Below are 21,022 nucleotides of genomic sequence, written 5' to 3'. Positions count from 1 at the left end.
ACAGGCTGGTCCACTGATCGTGACCGGGCCAAATATCTCACGAAATAAGCGTTCAAATGGTTAAAATGGCTCTGAGCACTATGGGAGTTAATTTCTGAGGTCATCAGTCCCCTAGAACTTAGAACTACGTAAACCTAACTAACCTAAGGACATCACACACATCCATGCCCGAGGCAGTATTCGAACCTGCGACCGTAGCGGTCGCGCGGTTCCAGACTGTAGCGCTTAGAACCGCTCGGCCACTCCGGTCGGCGAAATAAGCGTAAAACGAAAAATCTGAAAAGAACGAAACTTGTCTAACTTGAAGGGGGAAACCAGATGGCGCTATGGTTGGCCCGCTAGATGGCGCTGCCATAGGCCAAACGGATACCAAGTGCGTTTTCTTTTAAATAGGAACTCCTTTTTTTATTACATATTCGTGCAGTACGTAAAGAAATGTGAATGGTTTAGTTGGACCACTTATTTCGCTTTGTGATAGATGGTGCTGTAATAGCCACAATGTATAAGTACGTGCTTTCACGTAACATTCCGCCAGTGCGGACGGTATTCTTTTGTGATACATTACCCGTGTTAGAATGGACCGTTTATCAATTGCGGAAAAGGTCGATATCTTGTTGATGTATGGCTATTGTGATCAAAATGTCCAACGGGCGTGTGCTATGTATGCTGCTCGGTATACTGGACATCATCCAAGTGTCCGGACCGTTCGCAGGATTACTTAAGGAAAACGGAAGTTTTCAGTCACATGTGTGCGGCATATCAGACAAACAGTGTAACTGAAGATTTTCTAGAAAACAGAATACTGCATGTCATTCTGAGCGGAAAAAAAGTCTGCAGAAGTAAATGTAACTTCTGGTGTCCTCCAGGAGAGTGTTAAAGGACCATTACTTTCCACAATGTATATAAATGACGTAGTTGATTTCACCGGAAGTTCCATGAGGCTTTTCGCGGATGGCACTTTTGTATACAGAGAAGTCGCGACACTAGAGAAGTGTAGTGAAATCAAGGAGAACCTGCAGAGAATCGACGTTTGGTACACGGCGTGGCAACAGACCCTCAACATAAGCAAATGTAACGTATTCCGAATACAGAGACAGTATGGAATCCACATGAGGCAGGACTGATGGAAAAGAATATAGAAGATCCAAAGAAAAGCAGCCCGTTTCGCTACAGGTTTATTTATTAAAGCTTTATGCAGATGCTCAGCGAAGTACAGTGGCAGACGCTACATGAGAGGCATTCTGCATCACGGTACTGTTAAAGTTCCGAGATGGCACGTTCCTAGAAGAGTCAACAGTTGTTTTGCTTCTCCTACTGCAACCATACCTTACTACCAGTGGCGCTGGTAAAACTCGACCTAGTAGGAAGATTACCGTCGCTTATGTCCTACAGCTTTTCGAAGGTACCCTCTGATTTAACAAATTCGTGTGGTCCACAAAGTTACAGGTCCCTGCGAGTTACAGCTGTGGTATTAATAATACCCAACTGGTGGTTTTAACCAACCGGTAAAAATTTGAAGGCGACGGATAACGCAATTCTTTTAGAACCACTTCAGAAGGCACTTATGCAGGGTCTGATATTCAGCATAGAGATTTTATTTACTTTCATTTGTCGACCCAGCATGCGAATGAGGAAGTGTCTAACCTTAGGTTTCACCTATTCTTTATGCTGGAGGAAATAATGAGTCGAGGATATACACTACTGGCCATTAAAATTGCTACACCAAGAACAAATGCAGATGATGAACGGGTATTCATTGGACAAATATATTATACTAGATCTGACATGTGATCACATTTTCACGCAATTTGGGTGCATAGATCCTGAGAAATCAGTACCCAGAACAACCACCTCTGGCCGTAATAACGGCCTTGATACGCCTGGGCATTGAATCAAACTGAGCTTTGATGGCATGTACAGGTACAGCAGCTGCCCATGCAGCTTCAACACGATACCACAGTTCATCAAGAGTAGTGACTGACGTCTTGTGACGAGCCAGTTGCTCGGCCACCATTGACCAGACGTTTTCAGTTGGCGAGAGATCTGGAGAATGTGCTGGCCAGGGCAGCAGTCGAACATTTTCTCTATCCAGAAAGGCCCGTAAAGGACGTGCAAAATGCGGTTGTGCATTATCCTGCTCAAATGTAGGGTTTCGTAGGGATCGAATGAAGGGTGGAGCCACGGGTCGTAACACATCTGAAATGTAACGTCCACTGTTCAGAGTGCCGTCAATGCGAACAAGAGGTGACCGAGTCGTGTAACCAATGGCACGCCATGCCATCTCGCCGGGTGATACGCCAGTATGGCGATGACGAATACACGCTTCCAATGGTGCGTTCACCGCGATGTCGCCAAACACGGATGTGACCATCATGATGCTGTAAACAGAATCTCGATTCATCCGAAAAAATGTCGTTTTGCCATTCGTGCACCCAGGTTCGTCGTTGAGTACACCATCGCAGTCGCTCCTGTCTGTGATGCAGCGTCAAGAGTAACCGCAGCCATGGTCTCCGAGCTGATAGTCCATGCTGTTGCAAACGTCGTCGAACTGTTCGTGCAGATGGTTGTTGTCTTGCAAACGTCCCCATTTGTTGACTCAGTCCTCGAGACGTGGCTGCACGATCCGTTACAGCCATGCGGATAAGATGCCTGTCATCTCGACTGCTAGTGATACGAGGCCGTTGGGATCCAGCACGGCGTTCCGTATTACTCTCCTGAACCCACCGATTCCATATTCCGCTAACAGTCATTGGATCTCGACCAACACGAGCAGCAATGTCGCGAAACGATAAACGGCAATCGCGATAGGCTACAATACGATCTTTATCAAAGTCGGAAACGTGATGGTACGCATTTCTCCTCTTTACACGAGGCATCACAACAACGTTTCACCAAGCAACGCCGGTCAACTGCTGTTTGTGTATGAGAAATTGATTGGAAACTTTTCTCATGTCAACACGTTGTAGGTGTCGCCACTGGCGCCAACCTTGTGTGAATGCTCTGAAAAGCTAATCATTTGCATATCACAGCATCTTCTTCCTCTCAGTTAAATTTCGCGTCTGTAGCACGTCATCTTCGTGGCGTAGCAATTTTAATGGCCAGTTGTGTAGATTAATTGATATTTATTTAATACATGTGACATTCCGACAAATAGCCGTGTATCTGTTGGAATAGTTACTGCCTATTCTCATGCAACAGCAGGGGCTCTCATATTATGCATCATCGCGAGGTCTCTCTAGTTAACATGATTTTCATTCGCCACGTAATTATGGAAAAGGAGAGGGAAGCGGAGACCTGGCTTCAGTGGAATTTTGTGCAGGCACACAATTATACTTAAAGCTACGCCTGCTATTTATATTACGTTTAATTAATGCAGGTCACGCAAAGACACAACAAGCGAACTCGGGCAGGGCGGAAGAGTATCCACCTAAATATTTCAGTTTTCATTAAAACGTACACTGAGGAGGAGATAGCAAGTGGTGCACTTGACCGTGAGTGCCAATTTTGGTTTAATCCTGCGTTCCGAAACAACACCAAGTTACTGAGCTGGGGGGGGGGGGGGGTAGAACATTTACTATCATACGGCGGGAAAATTTTGGAAGCCTTTATCCCATCAATGGGCATTAAAATCTGAACTGTTCCTAGATACAAGAGTTTAAACTGTATATTTTATGCAACGCTCTTCATTGTAAGCAAATCAAATAGTTACGGGGGCACAAGAAACGGTTGCTATTTATCACTTTGATACTATTCCACATATATGTCCAAGTTGCGGGAGCCAACAGAAATGCAAAAAAATACCGACACACAAGATTGTTCCTTCCCTATCTTACACACACGTACTACCGTATAGTTATTCACTCGTGTACTGTACATTTTCAGACCGGAACTGCCCTTTACCATTGTGGCGGTTGCTCCAACCGACCACGTGTCGGTAAACAAAGTACACAAAGAAAACATTTGAGAAATTAAAAAAAAAATTCCGAAAATATTACTGTTGAATAGGAATCACATTAAAATACATTAAATGAGTTAACTTCAATTACGCAGAGTGCTATAATACGACCCTGAGCATAAGGCCAATGGTGCGTGCCTAAGCAAGGCACAAACGCAAAGTTCTTACTGAAGTTTGACCAAATTACGAAAATAAACTCTCTTATGGGGGTTTCGTGGTAATCTCACACCTGATCTCTACATCTGGACTTTAGTAACGAAATGATCTTGAAACATTCTAATACTTTGTTAATATTACCATAAATCGAGAGCTGCGTCTTCCACGTCTGCCCAGCGCCGCTACCCACCAACAAGAGGACCTGCGGCCACATCACCCAACCGTTGCTTGTTCAAAAGGTGGTGGAGGGGGTGGTTCGCCAACCTGACACGGTCAATACTCGTGTCTTCGCGACCTCTCTGACCTGACTTGCACACTTTCTTTGCCAAACTTGTTTGTGTTTAGTGGTTGGAACTATCCTACCACAGAACCACTCTACTCATGCAATGCTACAACCTCTGACTACAGCTTTCTGCTCCTTCACATAATTTCTCATTAATACAGTCCAGGTTATTTCTGCCGAGTAATAACACTCTCACTATTATTCTCCTGTACCGGAATTTATTGAGAAAAATATAGAACGGGACAACAAGTTCCGTTTCATTACGTATATATCGTGAAAAGACCACCAAGAAAAAATACGCGAATGGAACAGGAAAAGGGGGAAGTGACACTGTTACACAAGGTAATGTGGCTTGCGGAATACATATGTAGTTGTAGATGTAGATGCGGTTTCCAGATCCTTTTGGTCATGTATTTGACCTTGATTCACAGACACAAATGAAAATAAATTAAACAACTAGTCGCAGATGTCTTGGAGGAATGTAAGTAAAATATCCTAAAAACTTAGGTAATTATGTGTAAGATTTATTCAAACCCATGCTTCACACATGATTCAAAGAGCACGTGTTGCATACACCAGTTTCCATATAGGCTATCTGCTATGAAAAAGGGAGGTACTGATGCACAGTGTAAACACACACCGCATTTCGATACCGGTAATAATGCTCTGAGTATGAAGCTTAAGCCTACAGTGAACGAAAATCGTGAGTACGAAACATAAGCCTACAGTGAAAGAAAATCGTCAAATGATCACTAGCTTTACCTCACTCGTGGCTGTTTCCAGGCCATCTGTCGCTTTCCAAAAAGTGTCTGTCTCACAAGAATTTCCGACTTCTTACGCTACACAAAGAACTTTCGCATCTTTATGCTTTTGGCTACTGGCGCCAGTGATCATTTCGAAAATTATCCTCGACATTACAGTCGCGAGTTTGTGTTCACGCGTTGAAAGGTGACGTAAATAAATTAGGAAAATAGAAATCGCGGCAAGCATCCCAATACTGGCAGTTTTCAAGCCAATAGAAAATGATGCCCAGTACAATTGCAAAGCGAGAATTTTCCGTTATACTAGCTACCAAAACTATTCTGTCATCACACACAAAAATGACCGTAATTATCAATCAAACTACCACTCACGCAATGTGTGCAAAATTAAATGTTTATAACAGTGTACCAGGCAAAATTCTCGCAGTTTTGTGAGTTCACAGACACTGCACAGAGAGGAGCGTTGTTTGCAGCTGGAGGTTATAACGAAACTGATATCTGTGATCAGAAAGCTTTCATTAGAAAACGATCATATATATGTACAACATGAAAAAGGCTCTTCTTTCCGTCTGCCATTGACAAACGTTATTACCTGCTATTTGTGATGCACGTTGCCGTGGCTGCGCCGCCGTAGGTGCACAAAAAAACCGGCAATCTCTCGTCCGCAACACGAGAGGCAGCCGATGGCCGGCACTTGTCGGCAGCGAGTGGTCCTGATTGACCGCCCGGCTCAGTACACTTGCAGGGGTCATTACGCGCCACGGGGGAGCAGTCATTGGGGAGGAGGGGTGGGGGAGGGGCCACTCTCCACAACAAGCAACATCGACCTGACTGCCGCACGCAGCGGACGCGTGCAAGTGAAAAGCAATTAAACCGCCGGCATCGGGGCTAAGTGGGCCCTACGGACAGAAAAAAGTCTATAAGGCTCCACCCGTCGCCAATATCGTTCTCGTTGTCCGGCTACCAATAGGCACTCGTTGGGGAGGACAGAGTAGTAGCGGAGGGGTGAGAACCTCATTAGCCTGCGTCTCTCCAATGTGCGGACTGTGGGACTGGCCGTTGCAAATGTGAAGCGTGCTGTCGTCTCTAATTCTAAGCCTTGCGGCAGTTCCCCGAAAACTAGTAACACCTATTGCCAACCGTGACCTCGTGACATTACATGTAAACTGGGGCCGGCTAGTGGGCTTGTCTACAGATGGGTCTCTTATGTAGCCAGCAAGTGAACCGTCAGTGGGTGGCCAGTGGAGCTGTACTGGTAACCAATCGACAGCCGCCGCAGCGTTAGTCGGCCGTGTAAGTACTCCACTGGAAGAAATCGTGTAGCTGCCTTAGTGCGCCTAGGTAATGGCTAGCTTGATTGAGCACCCAAACATGGCGAAATATCGCAACAAATATGTGGCGACAAAATGAGAGTTCTGATTGATCGTATGGTCACTATGCAACCAAACGTAAGACTTAAAGCGGAAATGATTTCTTAGAAAAGCATCACAATTAATCATGTTTATTTTTGTAAATCCTCATAAGTAATCATATATATTGTATTTTGAGAAGACTATACTAATATTTTAATGCTAAAGAAAACAAAATTTGCCATGAGCGATTTTGGACGCTTAGCAGCAGCGCGGGATTAGCCGTGCGGTGTAAGATGCTGCAGTCATTGACTGTGCAGCTGGTCCCGGCGGAGGTTCGAGTCCTCCCTCGGGCATGGGTGTATCTGTTTGTCCTTAGGATAATTTAGGTTAAGTAGTGTGTAAGCTTAGGGACTGATGACCTTAGCAGTTAAGTCCAATAAGAGTTCACACACATTTGAACATTTGACGATTAGCAACATTGTTTAACTTTCTGAAAAGTGCCTCAGGCAAACGTTTTCGGCTTTAGGATTCTGGGTGACACATAGCCTCAGAGACTTCCAGTATTTCGAGCAAGCATCCGTTTAGGACACTTAACATTTTCGCTATATAAACATGCAGTAATTCAGAGGAATTACGACAATATTGGGAAAATTGTTCATTTGGGTGTGCACAACATTGTGGACTTTACCAGCAGTTCCATGCTAGACCTTAATTATTATTGTTCATAGCAGTTTTAGCTGATTTCGAAATTGCCGCGCGGGATTAGCCGAGCGGTCTAAGGCGCTGCGGTCATGGACTGTGCGGCTGGTCCAGGCGGAGCTTCCAGTCCTCCCTCACGCATGGGTGTGTGTGTGTTTGTCCTTAGGATGATTTAGGTTTAGTAGTGTGTAAGCTTAGGAACTGATGACCTTAGCATAAGATTTCACACACATTTGAACATTTGAACATTTGATTTCGAAATTATGTGAGAATTATAACTGAACTTCATTGAACCATAGTGTACTTTCGTTGGTGACTATGTTGTTTACGCAGGCCTGCTGCACGACAGCAAGTTAGCTTTGTTCGCTAATGGACACTACCTCTCGCCCACTCAGTGAGCTATTGAATATGAACCGTGAATTCAGCAAAAATGAAATATATGTCGAAAACCATCCTTTAGCTACGAAACTACAGTTTCGTGGGAGTAAGCTTCTCAGACAGTTGCAGGAAGTTGTAGTCTGGACTTCAGAATCCTAATACAGCGCTGTGTTGTCGCACCATAGACGATCGGCTAACCAGATGTATCACACGTTGTCACGCTATCCGGAGGGCAGTGAACGACCTCTTCCAAATACCTGACATCACGGAGCAAGGGAAACTTACGTACAAATGTTGAAATGTGTGTGAGTTCCCAAGGGACCAAACTGCTTAGGCCATCGGTCCCTAGACTTACACACTACATAAACTAACTTACGCTTAGAACAACACACACACCCATGTCCGAGGGAGGACTCTAACCTCCGGCGGGAGGGGCCGCGCAGTTCGTGACATGACGCCTCAAAAGGCGTGGTCATCTTTGCGAGAAACTGGAAAGCACTGCCCGCTGGCTGAAAGAGGATCGCTATCGAGGCCCAGCGGAAAGAATATAGAGCGGTAATCCGCGAGTCGTGAAGTCAGGCTCATTTGCAGCATCTTTCTTCCAGTTCTTCTGTTGCTTACACTAAAAATAATCACAAATATATTGTATGTATTAATATTTTCATGAAAGGTGCGCAGAGGAAAGGTAAAGGATTGCAGAGCGTATACATGTGAACTTAATATGTCCAATTACGTACTTCCATTAATTTACAGCTGATGATAGACAGGTCCTTGAGTGATATTCATCGCATAAATAGGGAATCAGTAATTTTATTGACATCTTGCACACGTTAACAACGCTTGTGTTTGTATTCCATGGTTGTTTTAACGTTTCTGTAGAAAAACAAAATTGGTTACACTCATAAAATGTTCTACCTCGTTTCACAGCTTGGCAACAAACGCATAAATTCACCAAATATTGGTGAACATAGCTGGTGATGCACAATAGAATGTGTTTCGATGCAGTATTCTCGGAAAGTGATTTCTTTTTGATAGGGGCAATTTTGAAGTTTTTGATCGAGTATAAACTTGACGATAAAAACATAAATCGCACGGTTGCGTTAGTGGAGTGCATTTAGGGACAATCACTTTACTCGTAGACGACGGCAATCCTTAATCATAATGAAAAATCTTATTGTGTAACTGTGGAGTTTTGTCATCCACACGAGTCAAAATTCTTGCACGAAGGGCTCATGACATCAGCCAAAAAGCTTTAGAAGGTGGTTGTATGTTTCCCAGATTTTGATGAACTATTTACGTCATTCCTATATTTTACCACGTACTCATCCACCATTTTTGAATCTTTGGTCCAAATGAGACAGTACTCTCTAACAAGCACACGCAGACAGTTGGCAATAATTTTCCAGAAAGAGTTATCGCACATTCTTCTGTTCACTGCCGGGTTATCTTGTTTATATCCTGTCGTGTCACTAGAACTACTTTTGCCCCTCGATGGTGGAGGATTCGGTTGTAAGCCGATTGGCAAGACGATAGACGAATGTAAGTATTCTGTTATACGCGACGCTTAAAATTGTATTTCGATTGACACCAACGTATGAGAAATTTCGACTTATGTTTTACCAGACACTTTCATTACAATCCCTTCTGAGAAAGTGATTTATAAACTCCTCGTGGACGCTGTAAATAAAGTTCTATCTTGGAAATTTGTTTGTAATCCCAATTTTCCTTTACCTTTCGTATTCATGTATTCGTTGAAAATATTACTAAATACAATATATTGTGTATTATTTCAGTTCATTTTGAGCGTAAGGAATGTAAAGAAATCGACCACACGATCTTCGGATTACCGTTCTGCACTGTTTTCGCTGCGCCAACCGCTGCCTGGACACAACGCTAACATTAATGTCTTAATACTCGCCCGCCCCGCCCCAAAATGCTACTTTTCCTATACGCTTCGCAGTATGGAGCTCTCACTCCCGTCACTTTCATTTCTGACCAAGCCTTGCATTTACAATTAAATCTGAAAGAAATCGGTGGTATAGTACAGGTGTGGGATACAAAGTCAACAGAAATTCTCAGCCGGAAAAAAGTTTCGCAATCGAGGGAAATACGAGAGCCGGCCGCTGTGGTCCACTGTGACCGAGCGGTTCTAGGCGCTTCAGTACGGAACCACACGGCTGCTACGGTCGCAGTTTCGAATCCTGTCTCGGGCATGGCTGTTTGTGATGTCCTTAGTTTAGTTACGCTTAAGTAGTTCTAAGTCTAGGGGACTGATGACCTCAGCTGTTAAGTACCGCAGTGCTTAAAGCTATTTGAATCATGTGAAATACGAGGAAAAACAATCTGCTTAAGCGTATAGAATTTCGGTGGAAGAGAAGCAAACTGTGTTATTGCTGGAAGGAATGCATTAGTTTGATAGGAGAGAAAAAAAAGACAGTTCGTACGTACGTCACATAAGACTGTATAATTATAAGAAAACGTGATAATACTTCGAAGAACTACGGTAGTATCGGGAGCTTGACAAAATCTTTTTAATACTAATACTAATGAATGGCTGCTTGAGGCAGATTTAGCATTATACCTGCAAGATTATCAAAATTTAAAGTATGTACGGAATGTGACGGAGGATACTATGCACCCATATAAGCGGTTGTCCATTCTATTCCGTGCACGTACTGAGCGAGGAAAAAATAACTGCCTGTATAACTCTCTACGCGGTCCAATGCCCTTATCTTATTCTCCTCCTCCCAACGCCATACAGCGATAGTGGCAGCGCAACTATCTCACGGATTTACTCCATTACCTGTTCTCCAAATTTACTCAAGAGGTTCCGCTAGGGCGACGTTGCTTTTCTACAAAAGATTCCTATCCTAGCAGCGCGTTTCTGGGTTTGTATGCATTCATGACTATCTGGTAGGGACACCAAGTGCAGGAGCAGTCCAGCAGAAGTGATCGCCATAGCTTTTTAGATGCGCTTTCCGATACACGTACGGTGCGACTTTCCAGAGACTTTCCCACAAATCTACGATTCCATTCTCCTTCCGTACAACAGACTTTACGTGTTCGTCCTGTTTCGTATCGCTTTTAGTGTCAGCGCTAAATATTTAAACGAAGTTCCAGATGTTTACCACTGATTCTGTAAAGTAACTGTTTTCATGTTGTCCGGCGATTGTATTTCATTTACACACAGAGAGAACTGGCATTCATCCTACCAAGTGGAAATTTTGTCCAAGTGTTTCTGAATTTAGTTACGATTCTCCAACGACGATACATTACTGGAAACATAATATCGTCAGTTAACAGATGACGTTACGTTTGGGATTAATTCTGCGTAATCAAAATAGAAGTACGAATGATTCGTAGTGCTCGTGCGGTACGAATGTCTATGGTAAATTATTACACTATTCAGATCTTTGGTTTTCCACCTTGCTGAGTCGGGGAACCTGCGTGCCTCAACTACACAGATAGCAGTACCGAAGACGGAACCACAACAAAGGGGTATATGTGGAGAACACAGACAAACCCGCTGTTCCTGAAGCGCCCCTCTTCACTACGTTTTCCAGCAATTGCAGAGGCGACAGTCTGGATGAGTGACTTATTTGCCTAGTAAAATTAGCCAACATGACCTTGCTGTGATGATACTGCGAACGGCTGAAAGCAAGGGAAAGCTAGAACAGTTATTTGTTTTCCTAAGGGCACGCAGCTCTACTATATGGCTTAATGATGGTGGCATCCACCTGGATAAAATATTTTACATGGAAAATAGTACATTGTTTGAATCTGCGGACAGGTGCTACTCAGCAGTATATCGTCGTCAGGGAAAACAAAAATGGTGTTCCACGGTTCCACGGGTCGTAATGTGGAATATTGTATATGTGAAAGCGAAGGGGGAGAGGAGGGGGGGGATTGAAAGTAAGATTCCTTTGTCAAGTAGGAAAGTTAGAGAATTCAAATAGTTGAAGTTACCTGTAGTTTCAATTAGTGAAGCGCCGTGGCAGGAAACATTTTGGTGCCGTCAGTACAGAGTTATCAACACCGAATCAAGTACAGGTGATTCAGGAGTAGACCTAATAATGAATGAGAAAATGGGAAATGGGTAAGCTACAATCAACAGTATAGTGAACACATTATCGTAGCCAAGATAAACACCCACCACATTAGTATAAGTTTGGTGGTTAAAAGGGAAGAAAACTTGTGAAAGGTCGCCAGAATTCGATAGTAGGTTCAAATGGTTCAAATGGCTCTGAGCACTATGGGACTTAACATCTGAGGTCATCAGTCCCCTAGAACTTAGAACTACTTAAACCTAACTAACCTAAGGACATCACACACATCCATGCCCGAGGCAGGATTCGAACCTGTGACCGTAGCGGTCGCGCGGCTCCAGACTGAAGCGCCTAGAACCGTTCAGCTACACCTGTCGGCCGATAGTAGGAAAAAGTAGAGAAGAAAAAATTATAGGTGAACATGGACTGGATGAAAAGAATGAAAGAGGAGTCAGCTAGTAGAATTTTGCGAACGGTATAATTTAATCTTCGCTAATACTTTGTTCATGAATCATGAAAGAAGGTTGTGTACGTGGTAGAGACCTGCGGACACTGCATGGTTTCCTATAGATTATAAAATGTTAAGACAGAGATTTCGGGAACGGATTTAACTGTAACACACTTTCAGTGCAGGTGTAGTTTCTGACCATCATTTATTGGTTATGAACTGAAGGTTGATACTGAAGAAACTTTAAAAAGGTAGTAAGTTGAGAAGATGAGACCTGGATAAACTGATGCAACCAGAGGTTCTTAAGAATTTTAGAGCGAACGTAAGGCAACGTTGGATGTAAACGGACGAAATGAATACAGCAGAAAACCAATGGATGGAGAGTTGAAATTGGGAAGACAGTAAAGTATTAAATAGGTAAAAATACAAGGCCTAGTAAAAATAAATGGATAACACAGGAGATATTGAGTCTACGGTAGATGAAGAAGACGAAATGGAATTCAGATGTTTAAGGACGAGAGTGAGACAAATAGCAAAATAAATAAACAGGTGTGGCTAGAGCACAAATGCAAGGCTGGAAAAGCATACATTACTAATCAAAAGATAGACACCTCCCACATGAAAAATAGAGTGACCGTTTGAGAGAACATGAGCAGCTACATGAATATGAAGAGCTCAAATGGCAAGCCAATACTGAGCAAGGAATGGTGAAAGGTCGACGGAATACGTACAGTATCTATAAAAGGGAAACAAGCCTGAGAATAATGTTGTAGAAAGAGAAGAAAAAGTATGTGAAAATGGGAAAATCTGATATGATCTGAGAGAGCACAGGAAGGCCCAAGTCGAAACAAGTCTCCTGGAACAGACAAGATTCCGTCAGAGTTTTTAAGGTCCTTGGGAGTGCCATGACAAAATTGTTCCACCTGGTAAGCAAGATATATGAGACAGGTGAAATACACCCAGACTTCAAGAAAAATGTAGCAATTCCAGTTCCAAAGAAGGAAGGAACTGACAGGTGTGAGTACTATAGAACCATCAGATTAATAAGTCATTATTATTTTTCAGAAGTATCGAAAAACCGGAAGAAGTTGACCTGGGAGAAAGGTATGTTTGCGTTCCGGAGAAATTTAGGAACACGCGAGGCAATACCGACCATATGACTTATCTTAGAACACTGGTTAACGAAACGTGCGTGATATTATGTTTATAGTACTTGTAGATCTTTGACGATGATGACTGGAATATATTGTGGTCTTCAGTCCGAAGACTGGTTTGATCGAGAACTCCAAGCTACACTATCCTGCGTAAGTCTCTTCGTCTCCAAATAACTACTGCAGCCCAGACCATTCTCAATCTGATTACTGTATTCACCTCCTGGCCTTACTCTACGATTCTCACGCTCCACATTTCCCTCCAATACTAAATTCCTGATCCCTTGATGTCTCAGAATATAAATTATCAACTGATCCATTTTTCTAGTCAATTTGTACAACAAATTTCTTTTCTCATCAGCTCTATTCAGTACAACCACATTACTTATGTGAACTACCCAGAAAATATTCAACATTCTTGTGTTGCACCACATTTCAAAAACTTTTATTTTTTCTCTTGTTTAAACTGTTTACTGTCAACGTTTCACTTCCATAGATGGCTACACTGTAGACAAATACCTTCAGAGAAACCTTCCTAACTCTTAAATCTATATTCGGTTTTAATAAATTTCTCTTCTTGAGAAATGTTTTTCTTGCCATTGCCAGTTTACATTGTAATTTTATCAGCTCTACTTGCGCCAGTATCAGTTATTTCGCCAAAAAAATTGTTCAAATGGCTCTGAGCACTATGGGACTCAACTGCTGAGGTCATTAGTCCCCTAGAACGTAGAACTAGTTAAACCTAACTAACCTAAGGACATCATACACATCCATGCCCGAGGCAGGATTCGAACCTGCGACCTTAGCGGTCTCGCGGTTCCAGACTGCAGCGCCAGAACCGCGCGGCCACTAGTTATTTTGCCAACCACATAGCAAAATCTATCTACTAGTTTAAGTGTCTCGTTTCCTAATCTACATCCCTCAGCCACACCTGATTTAATTCGACTACAAGCCATTTTCCTTGTTTTGCCTTTGTTCTTATTTCTTATATCTTACTTTCAAGGCACTGATCATTCCGTTGAACTGTTATTCCATGTCATTTGCTGCGTCTGTCGGATTTACAACGTCATCGGCAAACTCCAATTTTTTATTTCTTCTTCCTAAATTTTTATTCCTACTACATTTTCTTCGGTTTTCTTTACTACTTGCTCAGTGCACGGACTAAACAACATCGAGGATCGACTAAAACTCTGTCAGATTCCCTTTTCAGCCACTGCTTTCTTTTCATGCCGCTTGATTATTACAACTGCCGTCTGGTTTCTGTGCAAGCTGTAAACATATTTTCGTTCTCTGTATTTCATCTCTGCTACCTTCAGAATTTCGAAGACGGTATTATAGTCAACACTGTCAAAAGCTTTCTCTGAGTCTAAAAATGGTATAAACGTAGGTTTACCTTTCCTTATCCCATCCTATAAGGTCAGTCGTAGGGTCAGTATCGCTTCACGTGTTCCTACATACCTCCGAAATCCAAACTGATCTTCATCGACGTCAGCTTCTACCAGTTTTTCCATTCTTCTGTAAAGAATTCATGTTAGTATTTTGAAACCGTGACTTATTAAATTGATCGGTAACATTCATACCTGTTTGAGCCTGATTTCTTTGGAATTTGGACTATTACATTCTTCTTAACGTCTGATGGTATTTCGACTGTGTCATACATCTTGCGCATAAGTCGGAATAATTTGTCATTGTTGGCTTCCCAATGCTATTGATAGTTCTAACGGAATTTCATCTACCCCCGGGACCTTGTTTAGACTTAGGCTTTTAGTGCTCTGTGAAATTCTTCTCACAGTATCATATATCCCATCTCATCCTCATCTACGTCCTCCTCTCTTTCTGTGATGCTACTTTCAACTCAATCATCCTTGTATAGAACTCCATATATTCCTTCCACCTTTCAGCTCTCCTTTCTTTGGTTAGGACTGGTTTTCCATCTGAGCTCTTGATATTCATACAGCTGCTTCTCTTTTCTGCAAGGGCCTCTTTAATTTTCCTGTAGGGCGTCACTATCTTACCCGTATTGAAATATATTTCTAAATCCTTACTTTTGTCCGCTAGCCATTCCTGCTTAGCAATTTTGCACTTACTGTTAATCTCATTTGTAGACATTTGTATTCCCTTTCACCTATTTCATTGCTGCATTTTAAAAATTTTCCCTTTGATCAACTGAGGTGAATATCTCTTGTGTTATCCAAGGATTTCTACTAGGCCTGGCCTTTTTACGTATTTCATGCTCTGCTGCCTTCACTATTTTATCTCTTAAAGCTACTGCGTTCCTTTCCCCTTTTCGAGTCATCCACTGCCTAATGCTCCATCTGAAACGTTCAACAACCTCTGGTTCTTTCTACTTACCCATACCCATCTCCATAATTTCGTAACTTTATGTAGTTTCTTTAGCTTTAAGTTAATAACCAATATACTGTGGCCAGAGGCCAGATCGCCCCTGGAAATATCTAACAAATGTTGATGGTGTTAGGACAGCAACCAGCCACACATTTACTTTCAGTTCCTTTATTCAAAGGCTACCGTTACCGGTTTCGAATCGTGATTACGTTACAGATTGCATGCAACGAAAATCTGTAACGCAACCATCTGTGTGTGGCGTGCTTATAATTATGTATTATTTATGGCTTAGGACAATTAATCTGTAAAAAAACACACCACATGTCATAAAGAAAGCATGTAAACCGTCTGAGGATGAATCACAACGATTCGAAACAATTAACGGTAGCCTTTGAATAAAGGAACTGAAAGTAAATTTGTGGCTGGTTGCTGTCGTAAAACCATCAACATTTTTCTTCAAACAACAGCCACGGTCTCCATCGTGTCGTCATATGACAAAATTGCAATATATAATAATTTAAAATATGTTTCCATAATCTATGTCTTACCGTCATATAATGAATACGAAATCTTCCGGCGTCTCCAGGTCTCTTCCATACATACAACCTTATTTCATGATTCTTAAACCAAGTATTTGCTATGAATAAATTAGGCTCTGTGCAAAATTGTACCTGGCGGCTTCCTCTTTATTCCTTTGCCCCACTCCATATTCGCCTACTGTTTTTCCTTCTTTTCCTTTTCCTACCCCAATAACAATTAAATTTTCATCTTTCTTAACTATCTCAACAATTCCTTTTATCTCCTCATGCATTTCTTCAATCTCTACAACATTTGCGTAGATAGTTGGGATATAAATTAGTACCTACTGCTGTCGTGGGTGTTGGGTTTGTGTCTATGCTGGCTACAATAGCGCGTTCACTATACTGTTCATAGTAGCTTGCCCATATTCTTATTTTCTTATTCATTATTAGATCTGCTCCTGCATTACCTGTATTTGATTATTTGTATCCCTGTATTCAGCTGACCGGAAGTTTCTTCCTCCTGCACCGAAATTCACTAATTCCCACAATATCTAACCACAACCTATCCGTTTTCCTTTTTAAATTTTGTAGCCTACCTGCGCCATTAAGGGATGAAATGTTCTACGCTCCAATCTGTAGAACCTTTCGCCTTGGTTCTCCTAATGACGATATCCTTCTGAGTATTCGCCTCTGGAGATCCGAATGGGGAACTATTTTACCTCCGAAATATTTTATCTAAGGGGATGCCATAACCATTTAACCATACCCTCGGAGAAAATTACGGCTATAGTTTCCCCTTGATTTCAGCCGTTAGCAGTACCAGTAGCCCATTTTGGTTGATGTTGCAAGACCACATCAGTCAGTTATCCAGATTGTTGCCACTGCAACTTCTGAAAAGGCAGCTGCCTCTTTTTAGGAATAAAACGTTTTAAAATGTTATGAAGACAACAAGGGTAAAATACAGGGATCGAAGCATTATTTACAACTTGTACAGAAACCAAAATATAATTCTAAGCGTCATGGGACATGAAAGGGAAACAGTGGTTGAGAAGGGAGTGGGACAGGATTGTAGCCTATCTCCAATGTTACGCTATCTGCTCATTCAGCAAGAAGTAAAGGAAACCAAGGAGAAATTTTGGAAGGTAATTGCAGTTCAAGGAGAAGAACTAAAAAGTTGAGGTCTGCCGACGACATTGTAATAGACTATTTTCCTGCATTGAAAATATGGTTCAGACTGTTGTTATTCGGAGTGAATATAAGTTTCAAATCGTATTTACAATCAATATTCGCACAAAAAATCTCTTATCTTTATGTAATTAAAGCTTAAAAATCATTGCATATCATGATTTGATCATGTGATCGGAAACGCTCTGCTATTGGTTGAAGAAGCTCTGGTGACATTTTTCTGAAGAAATATGAGTCTTAACTTTATCTTCGATAAGGATAGAAGCTGAAGTAATGAAATAAAATTTGCGCTAAAGGCAGCACTAATACCCAGGTCACCTGTTTACTAGGCAGATGTGCTAGCAACTACACCAGGACGGCAAGGTGGCTGCACCATCTCCACGGACAACGCTAATCCAAAGCCCTCCCTAACACAAATTTCAGTTCACGCCTTCAGACCATTTCCCCCTTTTTAAATCATCAGTATTTCCGAGGCTATCCGATACTGGAATAGAGCCCCAGCTTTGTACGTTATGGGGAAATCCTCTGGCGTACATGATCTATTGATCTGATGGAGTTATATTTTCCTGGAGACATATGAGCCTCAACTTTATCTCCAATAACGATGGAAACTGAACTAATGAATTAAAATTTCTTTCCAGCTTACAACGCAGATGTGCTAACCACTAAATCACTATCGCAAGTTTGTGCTAGGAAGGGCGTTGGAACAGTATACTCCCTGCAGCTCTAGTAACCACATTGCCTGGGTGATTTAGTGGTGCATATATGCGAAGTGAACAGGAAACGTGGGTTGAAGCTCTAGCTTGGCACTAAATTCATTACTTGAGCTTCTATCCTTATCGAAATTACAATTTAATTCTTGCAATGTGTAGATTGATTCGACCCATACAAATACAGTGTCAACAGAAAACGTCGATTTTTTTTCCTGTAAGGAGAGAGAGCTATGGTTAGCACAGTGGACTTGCATTCAGAAGGGTTGAAACCTGCGTACGTCCATCCTAATTACCGCTTTCCTTGATTTCTCTAATTCGCTTATGGCAAATGCCAGAATGGTAGTTTTGAAAGGACACAGCCGATTTCCTTTTCCTTCCTTCCTTAATCTGAGCTTCTGCTCCGTCTCTAATGACCTCGTTGTATACTGGGCGCCAAACATTAGTCTCCTCCGACTCCTCTTTGTTCACCGTTAAAAACAATTAGATTTTTAAAGCGGGATTTTACGTGTTCATTCCATAGTGCTGTCAAAAGTTAGTCTAGTGCGATATTCGTTTCATCGAATGAATTTTAAGGGACAGGAAGAGTAACCAGTACTCCAGCAACAACAGCATTCCCCTGGGCCGTGCTACTACCACCATGCAACAGCGCTGCTCAGTCAGTTTTGGAGTACTAGTTATTGTTCCTGTATTAATGTCCCTATCAATACCGATAAAACGAATATCGCACTAGAATAATATCGGAACGCTCTATCGCATTCCGCTTTAAAAATCCTTTTTGATGTAAGGGGAAACAAAACATCTGTTTCCGTGGACACTGGACATTGCATGAAAGAGAGGTTATGAGCAGTATTTGTTTCGGTTGACTCCTGTTACGCATTTCAAAAACGAAATTGCAAATATCTGACGAAACACGAGATAAAATTTGCTTCACGAATCTTAGGACAGACTCAGAAGCCTGTAATATGCAATAAACAAAACGTAAAAAAACGACACAAAACACAGAAAAACTACAACCCTTAGACACAAAAGTACTGTGATGTGGTTGCCGTTGGTGCGGGAACAGCTCATCATAGCGTCGTTGCGGCGCTTTTCCACTGAATTCAATGAACTCATACACAAGGTGGAGGGTAACTTAAGAGAAGGCAGTACTGTTAATAGCAGCAGGTACTGTGAGCGAATGAAAACAAGACATACATTGCATACCGTCCACAGTTGCACTGCTTTGCACTACTTTCAGTGCAACGCAGATACAAAGGTAATCGGGGTAAGAAACCAAACGAACTGCAATAACTCTGTGACGAGCCGCCGGAGACATTGGGTTCCTTACACCAAAATACTTGGAAGATTCTGAAAGTGTGTAGATGGAGTTCTGGTGCACCCTTCATATTGCGATCAGTAATTGTCCTGTAACACTACCTTGGTGCACACCCAAATTTACTTTTACATCCGAATATTTGCCTCCGCTAACGAAGACAAGTGTTCTGTTAGGATTCAGGCCCACCCTAAAGTTGGTCTGATATTCTTTACGAATGTAATCTTTTCCGTTAGGTGACAGTATCGAATACCTTCCGGGAGTTAACAAAGACGCTATCACCTTCGCGCTCATTAACAAACAGAGAAGGAAACCTCTGCAACAACGTTCGAGAAACTGTCAGATCTGTATTAATAAATTTTGTCGAGTGTTGGAGTCCATAAAAATTAGTGTACAAATATGATTTACACCACTGGCCATTAAAATTGCTACACCACGAAGATGACATGCTACAGACGCGAAATTTAAGCGACAGGAAGAAGATGTTGTGATATGCAAATGATTAGCTTTTCAGAGCATTCACAAGGTTGGCGCCGGTGGCACCTACAACGTGCTGACATGAGGAAAGTTTCCAACCGATTTCTCAAACACAAACAGCAGTTGACCGGTGTTGCCTGGTGAAACGTTCTTGTGATGCCTCGTGTAAGGACGAGAAAGGCGTACCATCACATTTCCGATTTTGATAAAAGTTGGATTGTAGCCTATCGCGATTGCGATTTATCGCACCGCGACATTGCTGCTCGCGTTGGTCGAGATCCGATGACTGTTAGCAGAATATGTAATCGGTGGGTTCAGGAGGGTCTCGATCCCTGAGTCAACAGATGGGGACGTTTGCAAGACAACAACCATCTGCACGAACAGTTCGACGACGTTTGCAGCAGCATGGACTATCAGCTCGGAGACCGTGGCTGCGGTTACCCTTGACGCTGCATCACAGACAGGATCGTTTGCGACGGTGTACTCAACTACGAACATGGGTATACAAAGCGCAAAACGTAATTTTTTCGGATGAATCCAGGTTCCGTTTACAGCATCATGATGGTCGCATCCGTGTTTGGCGACATCGCGGTGAACGCACATTGAAAGCGTGTATTCGTGATCGCCATACTGGCGTATCACCCGGCGTGATGGTATGGGGTGCCATTGGTTACACGTCTCGGTCACCTCTTGTTCGCATTGACGGCACTCTGTACAGTGCACGTTGCATTTCAGATGTGTTACGACCCGTGGCTCTACCCTTCATTCGATCCCTGCGAAACACTTCATTTCAGCAGGATAATGCATGACCGCATGTTGCAGGTCCTGCACGGTCCTTTCTGGATACAGAAAATGTTAGACTGCTGCCCTGGCCCGCACATTCTCCAAATCTCTCACCAATTGAAAACGTCTGTTCAATGGTGGCCGAGCAACTGGCTCGTCACAATACGCCAGTCAGTACTCTTGATGAACTGTGGTATCGTGTTGAAGCTGCATGGGCAGCTGTACCTATACAAGCTGTCCAAGCTCTGTGGTTGACTCAGTGCCCTGGCGTATCAAGGCCGTTTTCGGTGGTTGTTCTGGGTACTGATTTCTCCGGATCTATGCACCCAAACTGCGTGAAAATCTAATCACATGTCAGTTCCAGTGTAATACATTTGTCCAATGAATACCCGTTTATCATCTGCATTTGTTCTTGGGGTAGCAATTTTAATGGCCAGTAGTGTAGAATAAAAACTGAAG

The 21,022-nt window shown here is 42.5% G+C and overlaps 1 protein-coding gene across 1 annotated transcript in view; it reads left to right on the top strand.

Annotated features, from left to right (window-relative positions):
* The window catches only part of LOC126121493 (lachesin-like), a 1,285,782-nt gene that overhangs the window by 967,451 nt on the left and 297,309 nt on the right, over positions 1-21,022 (top strand). The window lies entirely within an intron of this gene.

The sequence above is a fragment of the Schistocerca cancellata genome, chromosome 1, assembly GCF_023864275.1.
Source record: "Schistocerca cancellata isolate TAMUIC-IGC-003103 chromosome 1, iqSchCanc2.1, whole genome shotgun sequence".
Taxonomy (NCBI): domain Eukaryota; kingdom Metazoa; phylum Arthropoda; class Insecta; order Orthoptera; family Acrididae; genus Schistocerca; species Schistocerca cancellata.
This window is presented reverse-complemented; position numbering and strand designations above follow the sequence as displayed.